Source organism: Diceros bicornis, chromosome 6, assembly GCF_020826845.1.
Source record: "Diceros bicornis minor isolate mBicDic1 chromosome 6, mDicBic1.mat.cur, whole genome shotgun sequence".
Lineage (NCBI taxonomy): Eukaryota > Metazoa > Chordata > Mammalia > Perissodactyla > Rhinocerotidae > Diceros > Diceros bicornis.
Window position 1 is genome coordinate 86,831,097 of NC_080745.1, and position 21,975 is coordinate 86,853,071.

At 48.9% G+C, this 21,975-nt stretch overlaps 1 protein-coding gene across 10 annotated transcripts in view; it reads right to left on the reverse strand.

Moving 5' to 3' along the window:
• CHST15 (carbohydrate sulfotransferase 15) overlaps window positions 1-21,975 on the reverse strand; it is a 79,696-nt gene that overhangs the window by 50,947 nt on the left and 6,774 nt on the right. For 2 of the 10 annotated variants that reach the window (XM_058544215.1, XM_058544214.1), the window contains exons 1-2: window positions 2,099-3,276; window positions 1,509-1,602 (exon numbers count right to left, since the gene is read on the reverse strand). The exons of 7 other annotated variants lie outside the window; for them this stretch is intronic. The gene's annotated coding sequence lies outside the window, so the exon portion shown is untranslated. One more of the 10 variants, XM_058544223.1, reaches the window with a different exon arrangement.

Here is a 21,975-nt window from a genome sequence, read left to right on the forward strand (position 1 = left end):
CCACTGCCTGCCTCGGCCCCTCTCGCCGTCTTTATCCCACTGCCTGTGTCTGTCTCTGTCTCCACCTGCCTCCCCACACCACCACCGGCCTGCTTGACCCATGAGCTCCTGTCACCCTTCAGATGGCAGCCAAGGGCGCCCCCTGAACCCCAGACCAAGTCATCCATCAACCTCTTCCATTTCTCATCCATGTGTGTGCTTGTTGGGCTGGCATCTGCCTCGACCACTGGACTAGAAGCTCCACGAATGTCCTCTGTTCCCTTCTACAAATATTTCCCAAAGGAAGAAAATTAGAAAGAAAGGCAGGAAGCAGGCAACCCATATAAAAATATAGCACAGCCATAAACAGAGAATTCCCCCAAAACGGGGTTTTTTTTGGTATTTAAAACAGAATTTAAAATTCTGCAGGGTTTTAAATTCTGCCTCTCTAGGATTCGTCCCTCTGTCACTGGAAACCCATTCCCCGGTGTCTCTCGGGGCTGCACCAGCACTGGCTTCCCCTGTGGGGCTGAGGTGGGCTGGCCCCAGCTTCACTGGCCTTAGCTTCCTGACACCCACAGAGAGCCGCCCGCCCCCCAGTTCTGCTGGGGCAGAAACAAGGGGCTCCTGGGGCCCGTAACTGGTCTCATTCCCACCAACCTCGAGCGCTCCTCTCTGCCTTTCTAAGTTAGCTTTCATACTTAAGAAAACACCGAAATGATATGTCTTGGTAAATTATATGATTCTTATCTGTGGCCAGAAGTTTCGTTATTTCTGTTTTGTTTTTGCCCATTTTCAGTTCTTATATCCTTTCAGGCAAATTTCAGAATGCATGCGGGCAACACAATTTTTCAGCACATGCCACAAAATCCCAGGACTGAGTTCAGGACAAAAGAAAAGGAAAAAAAAAAATCTCTCCTCCCTTTGGATCATTTTCATTCCTTTCCTGCAAAGGAAATTTGGAAATGTTGCAAAAACATCAAGTACTCAGAGTCAACTAAAAATCCAAATTACCTTTCTCTCCCTCTCTTTCTGTTTCTTTCTTTCCCTTTTTCTTTTTCAGTCCCGTCAGTGACTTTCCCCTCTCCTATACTTCATAAGAGATAAAATACCAATCACCCCGTGTAATTTGATGAGCTCCTCCATTTAATTGATTTGAGGATTTACTGGTTTTTATGGGTGAGGAAAACTAGATTTTGGGGTTAAGAAAATTATTCATGGCATTGTAGAGTGCTGGGGCAAGGAGAGTTCTGAGTGTCAACCAGCTCTGTTCCAGCAGAGGAGGCGAGGGGAGCAGAAATGGGAAGAAAGGAGCTGATGCTTTCCAGGCCTCTTTAGCTAACACCACCGCTCTGGGACTCGGACCACTGCCACCAGGACAGTCCTGTCACTGCCTCTGCATCTATTTCCGGGCCTCACCCACTCCTCCTCCTCTTCTGAAAGTGGCTGAAAGAATCAAGCCTATGCCGTCAGAAAGCAGTCTGGGCTGATCTTTCTTCTAAACGTTCACACACTCGGATTATGTTCACCTTCTGATGACAAATCAGTTTACGACATCACTGGACCGTCTCTGGTTGACTCAGTTTTTCTGAGGTTCTCACGTCGTTTTTGCAGTTGTAAAACCTTCAGCAAAAGTGAATGATTATGAACAAATTCCAGAGATGCTTTTTCCTAGGAATAGCCAAACGTGTTCACTTTATAGTTTAAAAAAAGAGAGGGAGTCAGTCATTTCAATTTGGGGGGGCACCCCTACCTGGGCTGCTAATCACTTCAGTCCCTGAGGGGCGGGTCAGCACAGGAGGGCGGGGGAGGGGGCAGCTCTTTCTCTAGGCTGCTCTCCTTGTTCCCCTGCTGCTCTCTCCACAGCTTTCTGAGACCACGCAGGGAACAGCAGGACTTGTATGAGCACATACCACCGGTTCAGCCTCCTGCTTTTGCCCCATTCACACCCATCCCCGCTAGGATCTGACCCACCCAAAGGGGGCTTTGCAGCTGGAACAGAGGAGCTGTCTGCACATCCGAGAGTAACTGGCTGGGCTTCCAGAGCATCGCTGGGCGTGCAGGCCCCAATACCAAGTGACATGACAACAGCACCGCAGACACCACATTCTGTACTTACGCCGGAGGATCTGCCAACGCACCCAGACAATAACAAGCAGCATACTTCAAGCCTCTTTAAAATCCTCTTTGGGGATCTCAAAGAAGAAATTAGAAACGTTTTTCAAAGGTAGCATGAAGCCCTTAGATATTTATCTTCTACGGATATTTTCTGGCCAGTAATTTACATTCACATCATTCGATGAAAACGTTGGCGTCTTCCCCACTTGTTCAGACCGATCTGTTCAGTCATCATGCTAGGCCTTCAGGGAGGTGGAAGAGGGCAAATTTCTGTCCTGCCCTCCTAAGACCTGCAATCCAGATGGGCATGCAAGGAACCAGAACAGAACCTCTGAACAAAAACTAGGCACCTGCGAGACCATCTTGTTTAAAGCCCTCATTTCCCAGGTAAGGAACGGTCAATCTGCCCCAAATCAAGGTTGACTTTCAAGTCTTCCAAGGTCGACTGTCAACAGGGCGGCTGGAGGATGTTGTGTTGGGCAGTTAAGCTTATAACTGGAAGCCTAAGCCATCAAGCACTTTGGGCAAACAAAGTTAGAAATATAAGTTAATATCATTTCCCCAAGTAGAGTCGGGTTTTCAAATTTCATTAAAGGTTGTGTCTAAACAAGTAAAATGAAAATGATGCATTGAGGCAATTATCCAGATACTTAATGTCAAAACTCCCAGAACCTTTGCCTCAATTAGTGAAATAACTGAAGCAAAAAATGAGCATATGGCTCATTCCGGGAACAGCTGCGTCCAGTTCTCACCTTCTCTGGGTCAGAGCAGAGCCAAGGGGTGCTGGGGACCTGTCTCCACTCATGAGCGGGTCCACGTGCTGACCCCCAGGAGCAGGGTGGTGGCTCCGGGCACATGGTCATCTAGATGGTCCCGGTTCTCGTCCTGGCTCCACGGCCTGACCCCAAGCCCGCCTCAGCTCCTCATCTGAAAAATGGGATGATGCTGAAAATGTCTAGTCTACTGGACAGCTGAGGGAACTGGAATAATCCACAGAAAGCGCTGAGCAAGGAGCTCGGCCCCGTGAGTGCCTGAGCAGTCGCGGCCATCCTCACTATGTTCATCACCGTCATAACTATTCTTCCTACCACCACCTGTTCTCTGTGTCTGGAGAACACGTCGGGTATGTCTCTGGTCTGGTCTGTGTCACGAGTTCCGTGTCTCATTCTGGCCTCTTCTAGAAGGATGGCTCACTGAAATGCATCAGAAATGAATTACTTCGCTGTCTGTGGCAACTGATCTTTCATATTCTAATCCAGAAAAAGAAAATCAAAACACATACATTTTAAGGTCTTCTGTTTGTTGTGAAAAGAATCGCTACGCTCTTATAAAAAATTCTGCTTTCCTATCACCTGCCTGGATATCCCTACTCTTATACACACACAAAAAAAAAAATCGGAAAGAGGAAAAACAGTTATTTCTAAAATAAGGTCGTGTCTTGTAACTGCAAAGCATTCCATTTTAATAAGAAACACAAATTCAAACAATAAAAACAGGATCATTTTTCTTCTAGAATGTTAGGGCTGATGGTATTTGGGGCCCCAAGCACAGAAAGAAGGCATAGCAAGGAGATAATCCCAGCTCGGAAGAAAGTATCTGAACAGATCTGAGCACGTCCCTTTCTGCGCTAAGCTGCAGTCAGTGCAGAGTGGGACACGACCCGTCAGGGCGGGACTCTGCCTCAGAGGTGGGGAGACATCCCCCATCCCTGCACACACATCCGGCCCAGCATCGTGCCCCAAGGGCCCCGCCCAAGGAGGTGGCAAGTCTGAGCTTCTGGCTCCACCAGGTGAAAGTGCAAACTCCCACACACCAACATCCCATCTGAGTTCCCATATCCCGTGGCACTCCTAAATAAAGGGAGAACTGGGGTCGACTGAATTCTGCAAGTTCAGCTCTAGTACAAATTAAGGCCACACAGACCATAAAGACAGCCTGGAAACGTAAGAGTCTGGCAAAGTTCAAGTTAATCCTTGCTGTTTGTGGACCCCATCGGTGCACGGAAGGGATGAAAATGGGCTAGGGTGGCATGAACGGTGTAACACTGCAGGATGGTCAGGCTGGTCCTCGAGGATGTGGGGTGGTGGAGTCCAGGCCCTCTGGCAAGCCACAGGGTGCCACCACCCCACGCTGATGTCGACATCAAGGTCAGGGATTATGGAAGGAGAAATGTGCACAAGCGGTAGGCAGGGCCGATGGCCTGGGGAGGCTGAACGGGCTGGGGAGTCGAGTATTTCCCAGACGACCAAAGATGGTGGGTCCACAGGACTCGAGAGTTTATGGTTTCACACTGTAGACATTTCAGCCACTGACTTTCAATGGATGAGGCAGAGCAAAGGACAGATACACCAGGCCCAGCGCCCCTCCATGAGCTCCTGCTGAGGACACGGAGCACAGAGGACCGTCCTGCCCGCCATGCCCCAATCCTCCCGGACGAAGGGCACAGACTTCTCTCTCCCCATCTTGACTTTGACATTTCCTGTTTCCCCGGACCGACCAACGAGGATCTACGCATTAGGGTGCCTTAAATACGAGATATAATAAGCATGGATAAGTCACCCCAAGATGGGAGTTCCCCTGAATCTGAGTTCCTGCTGTGCCTCCATCAGCTGTTCCGACTTTGGACACTGGCCCCACCTGTGTTCTGGGGCAACGTCGCCTGGGGTGCTGTCAGGAGCAAACGACAGAGGACAGAGGACGGCCGAGGGAATGCCCCGGAGAGAGAAATGCTCTGCACCGATGGAAGGTTTCTCTTTTCAATATGTAACAGTTACGGTGTCGTCTAAGAAACAGGTTTTAGAAGAAGAGGAGAAACCTGCACACAGAGTTTTAGAATAAAGCACAACGTAGATGGGAGGCTCCTAACCACCCCCGTCAAGGCCCTCAGTGCCCACCCAATGGGAGTATAATTTCAGGGAGGCCAATATTTGACCCCTACCCCCAAGGGCCACATTTGACCCTCAGATTAAGGAGGCATGCTCCAACATTCAACTAAGTTCATTAAACCCCTGCCATGTGCCGGGCCCGAGTGTAGAGCTAGGGACACGCAGTGAACTAGACAAGGCCCCTGCCTGGCAGGGCTGGGGGACCAGTGGGGGAGGTATCCAGAGTCCCAAAGAGGAGGAGACAATGTGTCAGACAGACTAGGTGCTGCAGGGGGACAACTGACAAGCTGCTGAACCGGAGTACCTGCTGAGAGATGAATGTGCTCACCTGAGTCACCGCCCACCACACCTCCGCGGGCCTCCCCCCACTCCCACTGCCCCTCCAGAAACAGCGGTGGGGGCCAACGTCTGGCAGAAATGAAATCCATTTCACCTTCTGAACCACATTTCTGTAGCATAGTGTTTGGAGTGGCTCTCTACCCATCGGGGTACAGATTTAAATTAAATCTAAGTTTCAAGGCGAGTTCTCGCTCTGACCGGTGGCTGCTCATGTCCCACTCATGTGTGCCTGCGGTGCAGCCCAGAGTGAGACATGCTCATGCATGTTCTAGTACTTTCTTCCTAGTCTGGAGCATCAGAGCAGACACTCATTTCTAAAAGCATCACCTGGAGAGAAGGTACAGGAAGGGCAGGGCCCTAGAACAGTTCACTGAGGACTTCCCCTCATTGCACAAGGTTCCCTTGAGGCCATGCGCAGGGCCCGGTGTGTAATCAGCCAGAAACCCTTCTCCCAGGTGAAGGAAACAATGGAGGACAGCAGGGGCATCTCTCATCTCCTCCAAGTCCCTGGCACTCTGGGTCAAATTCCAGCAAGAAAGGGGAATTCCTCAGAGCAGCAGTGTCCAACAGAGAGAGAAAGTGAGCCACATACCCAAGTTTAAATGTTCCTGATGAAGTTGATTTCATATATTTTATTCAACTGATATATCCAAAATATTATCATTTCAATATGTATCCAGTATAAAAGTTATTAATGAAATCGTTTGCATTATTTTTTTCACACTAAGTCTTAAAATCCATCGTGTATTTTAGACTTACAGCACATCTCAATTTGGATGCTAAATTTTCATCAGAAGTACCTGATCTGTATTTAGATTTCATAAAATGCACAGTTGAACACGGAGGGTTACATGCCCAAGTTGCTCCAAACATTCTTAAAAGTCTTCCACTCACTGAACTGAGTATCTGTTTTAAATTAAATTAATTAAAAGGAAACGCAATTTAAAATTTCCGTTGCTCAGTCATACTGGTCCCATTTCAAGAGCTCACTGCCCACGTGTGGCTGGTGTTCCCACACAGCCAGCACAGACTCGGAGCATCTCCATCGCGGCAGAAAGTTCCACCACACAGGGCCGCTTGGGCCGTGAGCTCCTTGAGGGCAAGGTCTGTTTCTTATTTCCTTCATTCCTTTTCTTACCCGGCCTCCCAACAAAAGGCACTGGGAACTCACTGTTGCCCAAAATTGATGTAAGACTCCACGGACACCAGATAAAACACAGCTCCATCCAGGCCCTGCTCCAGAGCTAGCGGATCTTCTGACAGCCAGCGAGGCAGTTGGCAGCCATCCAGGTGACTTTTAAGGCTCAGGCTAATGGCCACAGCTTTGCCTTCCTTCCACGTCGCCTTATCCAGCCACCGCCACTATTGTGAGTTAGGAATTTGACGGAGCCAAAGCAGAGCGTAGGCCTTGAAACTCAGCCAGGGCTGGCCCCAAGGGGCTCTGCACTCAGGGACAGTGCCCTCTCCCCTGAGTTTCCTGTCTGTAAGAGAGAGACCAGCACGCCTGCGCTCAGCGTTCCTGTCAACACGCAGGGACGCTCAGGAAATGCCAGCCGCCTGCTGCCGCTGCTTTGGAGCCCCACTCACACTGAACGTCAGCCCTGGAGGAAGGAAAAGCTCCTTCCTCACCTTGCACACAGGATGGAAGGGACTGGCTGGTCAGGCTGCACAAAAGAAGGGAGTGTGCAGAAGCAGCTGGTTCTGAGACTGGACTGATTTGTAAATAAAATCTTTCCAGACCAAGCCACAATGGTGGCAGCCACCTTCACCCCCACCTCCAAGAGAGAGGAACCCCGGCCAGCCACTTTCATCTCACTGCCCAGCCTGGAGGCTTTACTTCATTGCAAGCAGACACCCCAAGGGTGGTGACTACAATGCTGGATTCTGGGCTCTTCCCAGAGACCAACAAATCCCCATCCCCAAGTTCAGGCACAAAGACTGGTTTCCAGTGAAGCGTGACCGTGCGGTGCAGAACCCCAGCAGGGACTGGGGCATCTTTCTGGAGTATCATAAGGACCTTCTCTCTGCTCGGTTCCCAGCTCATCCATTCAACACAAACCTGCAAAAGGGTCAGCTGTTATCCCCTGGGGTCTTTCCTTTTTTGGGCAGGGGGCACAGGGGGGTCAGTACCATGGCACGGTTTTTCCAGGTGACTCATAACACTGCTGGTGGGAACTGTATTTGGTACGATTGCTTGGAAAACGGGCAGCATCTAGTGCAGCTGAGCACACTCATTCCCAGAGACCAGCAATTCTGCTCCCAGGTTTGTGCTCAACACAAATGCATCCACAGGCTTATGCACTAGGCTGCTCGGAGCTCTAACTGTGAAGCCAAAACCTGGAAATTGCAGTGTCTCTCCACAGCCGGATGGCTGACTACAATGCAGCTATGAAAATGAATAAACTACAGCTACAAGCAACACCAGGGAAGAAGCTCACAAACACAGCGTCGAGCACAAGAAACCACACACAAAGAGAACGTACTATATAGTTCCATTTACACAAAGTACAAAGAACCGGCAAAACCAGCGGAGGCTGTGGAGGTCCAGATGGTGGTTTCCCCCAGCTGAGGTTGGGGGTGGTTAATGAGCGGAACGGAACCGGGGGTTTCTGGGATGCTTTCCGTATACTTGACCTAGGTGCTGGCTGCACAGGTGAGTTCTGTTTGTGCAAATCCATTGAGCTGTACATGTAAGGTAGGTGCTCTCTAATATACGTATGTTATACTCTAAGAAAAAAAAGTTCCTAATAAAAGAAAGCTAGAAGCAGTGGTGTTAAGTTTCTGCCCTGTAAGAAACCAGAAAGAAGCAAAGGGCATGCAGGCGATTTGATACAGCACGAATGCACCAATGCAATCCAGCCCTCTCGCCTGGACCACAAAGGTGAATGCTCTTCCATCAGATCCACACCCGTTTCCTTTCAGAGGCGCCAAACCAAAGCCTCCTCTGTTCGTGCATTTTAGAATGGTTAACAGGGCTCATACCACTTAGGGCTTATTTTACGACCCAGCTCACAGACAGACAGCTAATAACCTCCAGTTGCCAGGTTCGATGGGTTTCCAGGGTCTAAAATGGCTTCTCCCGGGGTGGACTTGGCCAGGAGCCTGAAAGCCCCAGGCCCTCCCTGGCCGCATGAGGGAGCCTGCTCAGCCTGGCGGCCACCTACAGGCCAGGCACACTGGGCAGGGGGGAGGTCCGAGGCAGAGGCTTTACCAGGGCTGTGTTACGTATTCTTTTAGCCTCTTTCCATAGAAGACTTTCTGCGGCAGAAGCTGCTTGATCCACAGCAAGTCCAGGCCTTCCTGCTGCACCCCCAGGGAAGGTAACTGGCTATTGGATCCCAGGGTCTTCTCACTTCCCGTCTAAGGGGGCCAGGACCCCCAGGGAGGGAAAGACACTGAATACTCACACTGCAGCCTTAGAAAGTTTCCTCAGTTTCTCAAATCTCCCAATAGAGAAAGCAAACAAATAAATCTCAGGAACCCTAAATGTCCCCTGAGGAAGCCCAGCTCCCCTCCAGGCAGGGGGCAGGAGGCACTTAACAGTGTGGGCCACCCCGACCGCAGGGGCGCAATGCTGGGGGTCGGCGTGGTGGGAGTGGGCGGCTGTGGAATCAATCCAGTCTCCAAGAAGAAGGATTCCAGACATTCTGAACCTCAAAGAGAGAGAATCCCAGGTCCCAGCACCTCACCGGGGTTGGTGCAGCCCCACCTTCGTGCTCACCACGACCACCACTGTCGCTTCCCCAACACTAAAGACTCTGCCCCTCCAGGGGACCTGGGCATGTCTCAGCCACCACTGACTCCCCAGCAACCAGTGCTGATTTCCTTCTCTGTGCCCTCTGGGGCCAGGGCTCACTGAGTGGGGACACCAAGGTATCTCAAACACCTGGCTGTCCATAAATGTTATTTTTCTCTCTCCCTGACATCTCCTGTAGCGTAGAAAGAGTGGAGGACAGCCACGGGGCAAGTCTTGGAATCAAATCTCAGCCCAGCCACTGCCAGCTGGTTGACCCTGGGCAAGCACCGAACCTCTCTGTGCTTGATCTGCCCCTCTATAACCAGGTATCATGTCATCTACCTCTCAGGGCTGGAGGGGAGATTGACCGAGTTATGTGAAGTACTGACCACAACATCACAAAGACGACAGTATTATTTTCTTATATCTTTATAGTTTCCTTCCATTTGAGGCCATTGTCCAAGAATGCCAACTCACAGGCCCTAATAGGACTCTAGGACCTGACTGATTCACCCATTAACAGATCCCGCTAGCTGTGGTTGTGCTAGGCACACGGCACAGTGGGCAGACAAGACTGACAAGCCCCCTGCCCCTTCGGAGCTGATGAGGCTTTGCAGAGGGAAAGACTGTCCTGGCACACTCGTCATGTTTCTCTCTCTCTCTCTTCTTTTGTTTATGCATCGACATTTTTCCCCCATAGCTTTAAACCAGATGTATTATTTATCTCAGACTCCCACACCAGGGAATAAAAATATTGTGGGGTTTTTTCCTATTATTTTTTCGTTCCAAAATAAAAACAATGATTGTGGATGTCTTAACAGGGAAAATAGATAAAACCAGCTTGTGCTTGCACGTGAAGGTGCCATACTCGTTATTTACTGGATAAGTGAAGTGCTGGCTGAGCATGCCCTTGAAAGGGAGCATCTAATTCCAGACAGCCAGGTACCACACAGGCTTCCCTTCATGGCCTCGACTCCAGCGGGGCAGCTGTGGCCTCCAGGACGGCCGGATTCCCGGCCTGGAGGCATAAAGAAGCTTGCTTGCTTTCTTCAAGCTCACAGCCCCATTCAGACCCATCAACTTGCAACAATGAAGGGAGAGCACAGCGTCCCAGCTCCCTATGAGCTCACATCTCCAAGGACCTCTGTGCAAACTGAGGACAAAAGGAGGAAAATTCAGCGACGGTACGCAGTAACTCCCCAGAGACGAAGCTCTGAAGAGATCTCACTTGGGCAGCTTGCCTTATGGATTCTGAGCAGAGCATCAACCCCCGCACACCCTCCCAATAAAAAATAACTTTAATCCTCATTCAAGATCTCCAGCTCCAATTTAAAACCTCAAAAGGCCGGGCCCTCCTTCGCTGGAAGCTCCCCTCTCCGGCGGCCAGCCTCAGAGGCTAGTTTCTGCTTCTCCACTGGCTCCCTTAGGCACCCACTGAGCCTGCACAAGTCCCGGCTGACCGTGCTGGGAGAGAACAAAGACTTTACACCAAGGCGAACCAGCCCCTCCGAGCCCTGCAGCCACTTGCTCCAGAGGAGCGACACTCCAGGAGCTGGAGTCTGGTTCCTCGCCAAGATGCACCGTGCCACCCCTCTGACTTTGCGCACTGGCTATTCTGTGATTGGGAAACGCCTAGCGTGACCTACAGTGGCCCTGAAATCCTGGACTCTCTCCAGGGGCCTCACTCAGCGGGGAGGGCAGAGGAGTGGGCAAGCAGTGGACCCCAGAGATGAAAAGCTGAGAGAGGAGGGGCAGCCCCTCTAGGGACTGAGACACGGAGCCACAAAGAGAAATACAAGCTAACCATTGAGAGGTGCTGGATCATCACCGTGTGTCAGCCTTTTACATTCTGCAGTGAAAAACCACCAGGACTTGAGGTTTACACACACACAAGCGCACACACACACACACATACACAATCTAGACAGGTTCTGTCTTCAGGTTTTCTCTTCTCTAAGCTGAGCTATCAGACAGTGAGTTTCATTAGAGAATTTCGGTCCTTGTGCCTGTCCATTCTAAAGAGCACAGAGGTAGATTTTTCCAGATTCCTGATGCTTGGAACCTGAGAAAGCCAGCAGCCCAGGACGATCCAGGAGCCAGTTCAGCTCTGCATGTCTCTCCTAAGCATGTACGGGGCCAAGCACCCTGCCAGACCCCTCAGAGCACACCAGCGTCGCAGCTCCAGCCCTGCCCTCCATTGTTCACACAAGGTGCCATCAATCAAGTTGGTCTAGGATGAGCATCATACAAGTTACCCAGGGCCGGCTCCACAGGCTCTGACCCGAGCAGTCACACAGGGCCCGGCACTCAGAAGGGCCCCGCGCTTGGTCTAATGCTCTGCTGTCCCCGTTTTAAAATTCTTAATAAGTTTTTAATAAGGGGCTCACATTTTCATGTTGCACTAGGCCCTGAAAATTACATAGCTGGTTCTGGAGATACCTAAAGACTTACATAAACAGGATTAAAAGGAGAGAAATTATATCCAGAGAGCTTCTCTTATTCCTGGTATATGTAACAGCCAAAGAACAAATACTTAGAAAACAGCATTACGCCTCGAGTTTAAGCTCATCACAGGTTTGAGGAGGGCCTTTCCAGGTCCAGGTGCATCTTAGAATCAGCATCACGCATTCTATACCAGGAGTGAAGTTACCAAAGGCAGTTTCCATGAGTCCGTTTATCACAACTCTGATCCACAACAGTATCTTCTCTAATGCAGCTCTGCCTGACAATTTAAAAAATACGGGGCCCTTTAATTTATCACGCTAATGTGATTACACGTTCATCCAGAGTCCAGCCATCTCATAAGAGCTCAAGCTGAGGCCCCGTCGGTGAAATTTACGATCTGAAGCTCACCCTCTCCCAGCCCTTTAATGGGAACATCTTTACCTGAGTTGAACGATGGGCTCATTCCACAACCTGAAAAGAAAATTCAAACCATTGACGAGTGCCCTGCTTGCTTTTTGCAACCCACCCCCAGGACTGCGCAATTTAAACACCATTTACAAACAAGCTTAATCCTGACCATCCTTTGTGGAGAACGCAAAAATCAATTAAGTATCTGCCGATAATGCCCTCACATCTCGTTCTGGTGGCATGGCACAATTAATGATGCCCATGAGGCTGACAGCGAGCAGACTCACAACATCGCCTGGTTATTATGAGAGCAGCATTCCGACCAGAGCTGAGCGTGGGGGTTCAGACACAGCCCGCTGCATGGGGATTTTGCATCTTTAAGAAATCAGTTTGTAGATGGTTTAATTAAAATACACCAGAGCATAATTCTATTGGAAGTGAGGCTCCCATCAAACCAAAGTAGGTAGCAAAACTTTTCCCAACCTTAAAAGCACCTTCAAAGGATGGGGTAGAAATTTCACTTGGATCTTTGAGCGTTTCTGCCGCTAGTGGTGTAACTGTTTTCACCAGTAAAGCCGACGACACTCAGAAAAGGGAGGGAACGTGACAGACTTTCTCAGCCAAGCCCCTTGTGTTGAGGTGAGGAAAGAGGCTCAGAGGAGTCAAGTGAGCAGCCCCAGGACACAGAGCAGTTAGTAAGAACTGGGACCAGAAGGGTACCAGCCTGAACCAAGAAGGGCAGCCCTAAAAGGTCCGAGCCAGCAGCCTCTGAAGTCAGACTGCCTGGATTCAAGTCCCAACTCCACCACTCATGAGCTGCCAGAACTTGGGTAGGGTGACCCTCTCTAGCCTCAGTTTTCACCTCTGTAAAATAGGGATGTCAATCAGGATGCTGAGAATAAATGAAATAATGTAGATAAAGGCTAGTGCAAGTACTCAAATGTTGGTTACTATTATCAGAACTCAGGTTTCCCAATTTCCTGTCCTCTGTTCTGTTACACCAAATTGTTCTCTGCAGTTCCTCCAAGAAGCCCTCAGATCTGGGGAAGAAGGTTATCTGTGTGCACATACCAGGGACAACGCACCCACTAAGCACCACGTGGGCACATGGAAGACGTGAAATGCATAAATCACGGGTCTTCCAGTATTTGCCGACCCGATGGAAACTAATTTTAAATGATGCCCAATTGGAAGGGATCTAAAAGATAAATTACAACACTGAAGTTTATGAAATTCTAAAATATTTCCAAAGTGCTGCCGATTCCTACGTTTAATAAAATTAAGTGGAATAAGGTCTGTAGCTTAGTAAATGGTATGGTACTAGTGTCAGTTTCCTGGTTTTGATAATGTTCTATGGTTTTGTAAGATGTTATCATTGTGGGAAGCCGGTTAAAGAGTACACAGGAACTCTGTACTATTTTTGCAACTTCTTGTGATTCTAAAATTATTTGAAAATAAAAAGCCGAAATAAAATTATGAGGCAGCATCTAAGAGTGCCAAAAGATTAAGGGGACTCTCCTCTCGGCAAGTTTTCAACATGTCAGTACAGTCACAGTTTCCAGGTGGTGTGGTCCCATACGGACTTGGGAAGAGATGCTGAGTGAACATCTGGAATGATTCTAAATCAAGCAATTCGGAAAAAAAAATTGTTTCTCTTTTATTTCTCCATTTATTAAAACAGAGAAATTTATATTTTGTCCACAGTTTAAAAATCAATCATAAGGGCCGGCCCGGTGGTGCAGTGGTTAAGTTCACGTGCTCCAGTTTGGCTCACGTGCTCCAGTTGGCGGGTTCAGATCCCAGGCGTGGACCTATGCACCACTCATCAAGCCATGCTGTGGCAGGCATCCCACATATAAAGCAGAAGAAGAAGGTCACGGATGTTAGCCCAGGGCCAATCTTTCTCAGCAAAAAGAGGAAGATTGGCAACAGATGTTAGCTCAGGGCTAATCTTCCTCACCAAAAAAAAAAAAAAATCAATCATAAACATCATAAAAAAGAGATATACATTGCTACAACTACTGATAAACATTTATTAGGAAAACTTCACAATGTTACACCTTTAAGGATTTCCAGGGAGGAACAGCGAGAGATTTAAAGTTTAGGAAATAATTGATGGAAGTGATCTGCTGAGGCCCTACTATGTGTCAGGTCGACCAGTTGGTCCTTGGGCATGGTCCCCATGAAGGAAAGGCTGTCATTACCATGTTATTAGCATGGACTGACTATATGTTGTATGGAGCAGTCCAGGTGCAGACAAGGTCCAGAGTATCCTGAAGGAGAGAGAAGGTCGAGGACCCCGGAAGCCAAAGCGCCCAATAGGCTGTTCCCACAGGGACCACGGGTACCTGAGTGATGGCAGGACCTGGGGTGGGGAGGCACTCTGGGGTCCACTACCTAGGTGGTAGGAAGATGATTGCAAGAAAGGGACAATGAACGGCAGGGCCCTCAAGGAGCTGAGGTTCTCGCAGATGATGGGGGAGAAACATCTGGGGGTAGCAATGGGGAGGGAGGAGGAATCTCCACCTGAGGGCTCAGGAAGAAGTCAAGTCCTTAGGGAGGGCTTGGTCAAGGCCAGAGCAGGAGAGCAAAGCTCAAGGGAGGGGCCACACCAGCATATGTTTGCTATGCCCTAGTCCCTCTCCAAAAGGTCCCCTTTCCCAGAACCTGACTGCTTGGAATTGTCACCGAATTCAAGTTTATCAGCTGCATGCTCACCCTTGGGATTTCACAGCACTATTCCAGTCTTGTTTTTAGGAGTGTGGCTTCAGCTGCCCACCCCAAGACTTCCCCCCTCAAGTACATGCTTACATAAAAATAACTCCTGCTCACAAGCCAAACCAAAGTGAACGGACAAGGAGGATGGGGTTTTTGTTCTCTCCAGCCCTGTTTTCTGAAACTGCAGCAGCTGCGGGCCAGCCCGCACTGGACAAGTGTCCTTCACCCACAGACAAGACAGTGAGAAGGTGGAGATGGAAATGATCGTTTGGAGGATGTAAAACAGAAAAGAATGGACGTCAACCCAAGTGTGCCATAAACCAAGTCCTCTGACCGGCTCTCCCAAGGATGACTGATCCCATCTCATCAACTGGTCCCCTCTTGGGTCCTTGGCACTGGCTGTCCCCTCTGCCTGGGATGCTCTTCCTGAGCTTCAGGCAGCGGTGCCTCCCTGTCATTCAAGGATCAGCTTGGATGTCACCTCCTTGGAAAGGCCTTCCCCGATCACACAGCCAGTTACTCCTGATCACACGGCTCTAATTACTATCTGTTCTCTGATATTTGTGAACTTGTGCACTGTCTGTCTCTCCCCGTGAGCATACACACTCTGAGCACAGGGACCCTGTCCGTCTAGTTACTGATGGAATTCCAGCTCCTAGGACAGCATCATCAGGCTCATGGCAGGTCCTCAACCACTGGAGGGTGACTCTTAAGGGAGGTGCAGAGCCTGAGTAAGAAGAGCTGGAGAAGTTGAAGGGTCAGGCTCCCAAATGTTCTTCATTAATGAAACAGAAGGATCAGGGGCAAGTCACTTCACCTCTGCAGTGCCCATCTCCCCAGCTCAAAAAGAGGGGCGAGCAGGATAGGAAAATTAACCAGAAGACCAGTAAGACCCTTGCTATCCCTGCACTATGGGTCAAGGTTTTCAATTATCCAGTGTACACTTGCCCGCTCCTGCCTTTCTTCCCTTCATCCACTTGTCCACGCCCATCTATCTGTCCATCCATCCATCTACCCATCCAATCATTCTTTCCCAAGGGCTAGGCCCTAGGGATATAACCTTGAATAAGACACACTCTCTGTCCTAAAAGGACAAACAACCTTCTAGCGGCAGAGATGGAAAGGACGTAATTTCTGCCCTGAGCAGCTAAGTGCCAAAGGAGACTCCTGGGCCTCTGGCTGGGCCCCTGTGGAGACGAGAGTGGGCCATTCATGGAGAGAAGGAAAACAGACCTAAATTCCCACAGATGCTGCAAAGTGATGGAAAATGTATGTTAGTTACATCCAGGGAAATTGGTCAAGAAACCCAGAGTCACAGTCGAAATCCCAACACAGATCGAGGACGAAAGAGGCTCATTCCTGAGACCACTGTGAGATTGTCTGTCCCCCATCTTTGCCATGGAGGAACTGGGAACTCCCCTCAGGAGAATGGTTATAATCACTGCTAAGTTCCATCAGTGGTTCTCAGCTAAGGAGCTTAACACACCAGTGCCCACGCATGCACATGCACGCACACACACCCACAAGCCCAGGGCACACCATGAAGAACTGACGTAGCCCTGGAGTATGCGTATTTCCTTCTAAAAGTTCCTTAGGGGTTCCGGTGCGGCACCCTGCACTTATAGTCAAGGAGTTCCCGGCAAAGTTGACTTCTTATTACAGTTGTAGAGGTGCATTATGATGTCAGTGATAACAACACGAAATGTACCCATGAGGATTTAACAGATGAACTTTCCTAAGCATCGAGAACGTTCCGACCACAAACACTTCTATCAGAACTCAGATGATACCTAGAAACAAAGTGGTTGAGAAGCTAGTCTGGGGACACAGCTAAACACTCTGGGATGCTCGCCCCGCCCATGCAGGACGCCCACCCCGGGAGATCTCCCTGCAGGCCCCTGCACGTTTCCTTCGATGCTTTTGTCGAGCATAATTCTTTAAAAAACAACTTCATAATGTATCCTGGAGTCACAATCACAGCCCCTTGTTTATGGTCTCGGCCAGATCAGATAAAATTTCATTCTCTGAATTGGTTCCTAATTTAATTATTCCCCGGATAAGCGTTGGCCTCCCATTGCCGCAGGGGAGAAAGAGCTAGAAAGGCGCTGGCGCCACAAGTTGCAATTCTTGTTTGGCAGCTGGGGGAGGATGAGACGTTCTCCAGCCTTTGTCAGGTAAAGGGGGTCAGCACAGTGGGCGCGGCCAAGGCGGTCACCATCTGTCCACCCAACCAGTCTTCATTTACTGCCCCGAGCCAGTCAAGAGGGCGACCTGGGGTTTTACTAAGAGCTTAGAGAGAACGTTCAGGGTAACTGGACTGACTCCGAAAACCCAGATTCAATCCTGACTCTCTGCGGCCTCTCTGGGCCTCACCTTCCCCGTCTACAAAATGGGGCTGCACTATGTTTCCCTGAAGACCTTTCCAAGCTCTAAAATTCAGACAATTCAGAGGGGGATCAGAACCCCATCTGAGAATCAAGCCTTCTCCAGGGCCGAGAACAGCTCATGTAAAAAAATAAATGAATTTTAATTATTAAGAGCAAGTAAAAGTATCTCATAAAATATAACCTTAGAAATGCAAACATGTATCCACACAAAAACTTGTACATGAATGTCTACAGCAGCATTATTCCTAAGAGCCAAAAGATGGAGACAACCCAAATGTCCATCAACAGATGAATGGATAAATGAAATGTGGTCCATCCATACAATACAACGTTATTCAGCCATAAAAAGCAATGAAATACTGACACCTGCTACAACATGGATGAACCGTGAAAACATCACGCCAAGTGAAAGAAGGCAGTCACACAAAACCACATATTATATGATTCCATTCATATGAAAGTCAAGAATAGAGAAATCAATAGAGATAGAAAGTAGATTCCTGGTCGCTTAGGGCTGGAGGGAAGGGGGTAAATGGGGAGATAGGGGGCTGATAGCTAAAGGGTACAGGACTTCTTTTTGATATAATGAAATGTTCTAAAATTGAATGCTGTGCTGGTTGCACATATCTGTGAATATACTAAAAACTACTGAATTGTATACTTTAAATGGGTGAATGGTATGGTATGTAAATTATATCTCAACAGAGCTGTTTAAAAAAAGAATACATTGAATGGGCAAAAAAAATGTCTGTTGGATGTGTGGGAGATCAAGATTTGGCCACCCTGAAATATATCTCTTTACCTTGATTGTTTTCTCTGATGGACATTTGACCTCCCCCACTAACTGCTTAAAGAATTTGACACAGTAACTTCTTCCTGGAACAGATCTTCCATCTGATGGCTATAATATAATGTAAAATAGATGTTACAATAGGAAAGGCACCAACAAGCCCATCTTATCAGAAATTCTGTCTCTCTGGCCACATTCTCTCTGTGAGGAGTTGCCAGACAAACATTTACATTTATAAGGGAAATCTCCATTTGTAAAGGTATCTCCCTCTCTGTCTTGGGAAGGGGGGGGGGTGACCTCATTTCTAGAAACTTATCAATGTGGAAGGTGAGGCCTTAAATCTGCATAATAACCTTACTCTTGTTTACTGTGCTTTAGTGGCAATCTCCTGTAACTGACTCCCCCCACCCCCAACATCCTCCTTTGTCATTGGCTGAACATGGTATTTAAGACGAGAATTTCTGCTATTGTGTTGAGAAACGCAGTGTCCCTGCTTTCTCCCATGTATGCATGTTATTAAACTAAATATTATTTTCTCCTGCTAGCCTGTCTTGTTAATTATTTGGCCAGCCATAAGAACCTTAAGGGAAGGGGCAGAGGGGGATTCTCCCTCTTCCCCCACAGATGATTTGTAAAAACAAACCAGGTGAGAACTTTGTAAAATAAATGTATATATATCAATACAAACACACATACACGCACATCTCCCTAAACAGTTGTGCAGCTTCATAACTGGTCCAAAGGTACAAAGCTGATTTTCAAGTGGGCAAATCTTTTCCTTCTTCCATAAACCAAAAAAACTCCTGACTCAAAAGTGGGCAGGCCTGCATTTTTCTATCGATTTGTTTTCAGTTTTAACAACCAAAGGCAAATTTATTTTCTACCACCCAAATGGCAACCAGGGTTTCATCTACTTTTTAATACATCATTTTATTCCCTGAGCCAAATTGTGTACAATGCAAAGGATCTGTGGATTTTCAATTGTCGACCTGTGGGCACATGAGTTTTTTTTTTTTTTTTTGCCCAGGAAGGTATTTCTGATGAGGAGGTCACATTTGCCAAGCTCCGATTCTTCTCTTTTGTACATCTTTCCATATCTAATTTCTCACAGAAACGGCTATAGAGCGAGTATAAATAGCTGTTCAAACTTAGGACACAAATGGCAGGCTGATCCTGCTCTCATTAATCGGAGCATCCTTTCATCCTCTCATTTATTCCAACTGAGAACTTTCTTAGGCAAGTTCAGCATGTCCTGAACACAGCCACTTCCTCTGACTCTCAAAATAGTGCTCTTGGATTACTGGCCTGATGTGGGGTTGGACGGGGCCTTTCTGGAACATACTATCTTTAAGAATTGGGACAGAGAATAAGGGAAAGTCAGGCTGAAGATGACCAGAGAAAAAGCAATCGTGAGTTTCCCACAGTTCAAGAGCACCAAGGCACACAGGAAAGCGGTCCTTCCTCAATTCATTTCTAAGCCCAGACAGTGTTTCTTTCAGACAAGGAAGGTTCACTGATGGGTCACAGGAAGGACCAAACAGGGGAAGTTCCATGCTTAATACTGGATGGCACCTCAGGGGCAGCGTGGGAGCCAGAACACGGCTCTCCACTCCTCTCCCCTCGGACCACCTTCACTTCCTCTCCTGGGTGGGGCTCAGCATCCCAGGACCCCAAGGAAGGAAAGCTTCCCAAGCAGACATGCCTGACTCTCCCAGAGCCAGGAGGCCACGCCCTTTGCAAGATGGAGATGGAGAAGGCAAGAAGGAAGGATTCCTGCTACCTCCACTGAGTCCCTGTCCTGAGGCAACAGTGCGTAGTGGGCAGAGGAGGAGCGGGCCCCGCCCGAGGGAAGGGCCCTGGCCTGGCTTCGAAGCCAGGACAGTGGAGGCCCTGGTCCCAGCCAAGCAGAGGCCAGAGCTGGGGGACCCGGGCCCTGCCAGGACCCTACTGGCTCTACTGTCATTTGCCTTTCACCCAGTGATGACAGACAGGGTTGCCAGGTGGGGTCGAGCCTGGATTTGGGGCAGGCTGTTCGACCAGGTTGGCCGTCTCCAACAGACCAGATGATCTCCACTCTCCATTTGCTGAGACTCTGGGAGACAGAGACTCTGGGCCCACTGAGGGCTGCCACGGAGAGTTTTGAGAACTACTCCCCCCTACACACAAACACACACACAATGCCAGGAGCAGAGGCCCTGGCCCAGCCTGACGCAGCCCCCAGTCTCTCACTCCAGAGAAGAGGGCGGAGACCAGAGAAGTGGTGATATTCTGCCTCCAGCAAGTGTCTGACAAATCTGGGCTGTTCTTCATAGGAAAATTAAAAAGCTAAACTGCCCCCAAGAATCTGATGGAGGAAGAAATCCTACAAAAGCCCTCTGGGTTCAACCTTGAACCAGAAACGAGAACTTCCTGCTCCCACCACCAGACCATAGAGAGGACACAGATCCCCCATTCTTCTCAACATCTTCCTAAAGAAACAGCAATTCTGAAATCAAGCGTCTGGTTACATGACCCAGAGATGAGCCAGCTTCGGCCAACCCCCAACCTGGATGTCCAGGAAACTGAGGACAGAGGAGCCAGACAATCCCACGGGACCTCAGCCAAAACTCTGCCCTTCCAGCGTGTCTGCAACTTAACAGATGCCACGATCAGAAGTGCAGGCTGGGAAACACCACCGCTTGGCCCGGATTCCCTGGGGCTGCCCTGCTTTCTCGTAATCCTGAGATCCCTGAGGTGCGCAAAGCACATACCTTTCTGTGTGTGTACATTTGGAAGACTCTTTATATAAACAGGTTCACAAATCAGAGGAAACAATCCTCTATAGACCAATAGTCTGATTTTGGGTTTGGGAATTATGGTCCCTATAAATACACGCCAGAACATATTTTATGTTTTTAATGCAAATATTTACATTCCAAACAAATGAGCAGGGAACTTAAAGACGAGCTATTTATACCAGCTATAAGAAACACTCACGGCCCCCACAGTTCTTGCCTGAGTAGGTGTTCCTGCTTATATTCCTGCAACACCAACCAAGTTTCCCCAAGACTCTCAAGACACAAAAAACTGTGGTTACTACCTTTAAAGAGCCCAAAAACCTACCACCGGGAAGTCCAAGGTTATTACATTAGGCTCTTGACTCCTTCGGAAATTTGGTGACAAGCTTTAACTCTCCTGTACTGTGCCACCAAATTAGGGATTCTTTTCTGTCTTCTGGGTGCACACCCAGAGCCCCACACGAAATCCGTAATAGTCCTTTCTCCAGGAAAAACGGGCTTTTGAAAGAATAACGTTTCACTAATGCATTAATTCAACAAATGGCAGTCTCTCGCAGCTGCGTGTGGGTCTAGCTACGAGTGGACCCCCAGATGCTCTCCTCACCCTTGAGAGGCTCCCTAGGCCAAGACAAGCAGACCACCCCCAGGAAACTAGAACGTGGTATAAAGTAGGATGGGTTCGAGGTTGAGTTCAACAGAATAGAATTGCAGAAGCTCAGAAGAAGAAGGTAACACTTGGATGGGGGCAGGGAGAGATGGTAAGAGTTCCTGGCAAAGGCTTCCTAAAGGTGGTGATGGGAAGGGGAGATGAGGGGCCGTACGGGGAACCAGGAGAAGGCGGAAAAGGTTCTCCCAGCTCAGGCCATTAGGCAGGCAGTACCTCTGCTCCTTGTGAACTGCAATTCCGTTATAGTTAGAACACAGCCTTGAGGTCCACTGCTAATCATTATCTCAATCTGGCTAATCACTCCCATGCTCGAAGAGAACAACACAGAGTTGACAAGCCTCACTGCCTAACCTCAATGCCCTGCTGTCCTTATCAACTGCATACCAATAGGTGCCATTTGTCAACCCCCCACCACAGGCCAGGCCCTGGGCTCAGCACTTATTATTCACTGTCAGTGGGGGACTCCTCTAGCCCACTCCTGATGTTACCATCCATGGAGGGAGCTCCACCTATGTAACTCTGCTGGTGTCTACACCTGGTGGTGTCTACACCACCCAGGAGTGGAGGAGTACTTGGAAATGCATAGCCCGGCCTCGCCTTTTCCCCCACAGAGTCGTCATTTCACCCTGCTGGCTGCCCCTTGGAGGATGGGGGCTGCCCCCAGAAGAGGCCGCAGCTTTCCCATTCTACCTGTGACTGGGGGAGGTGAGTCGCCCTAATTGTCCA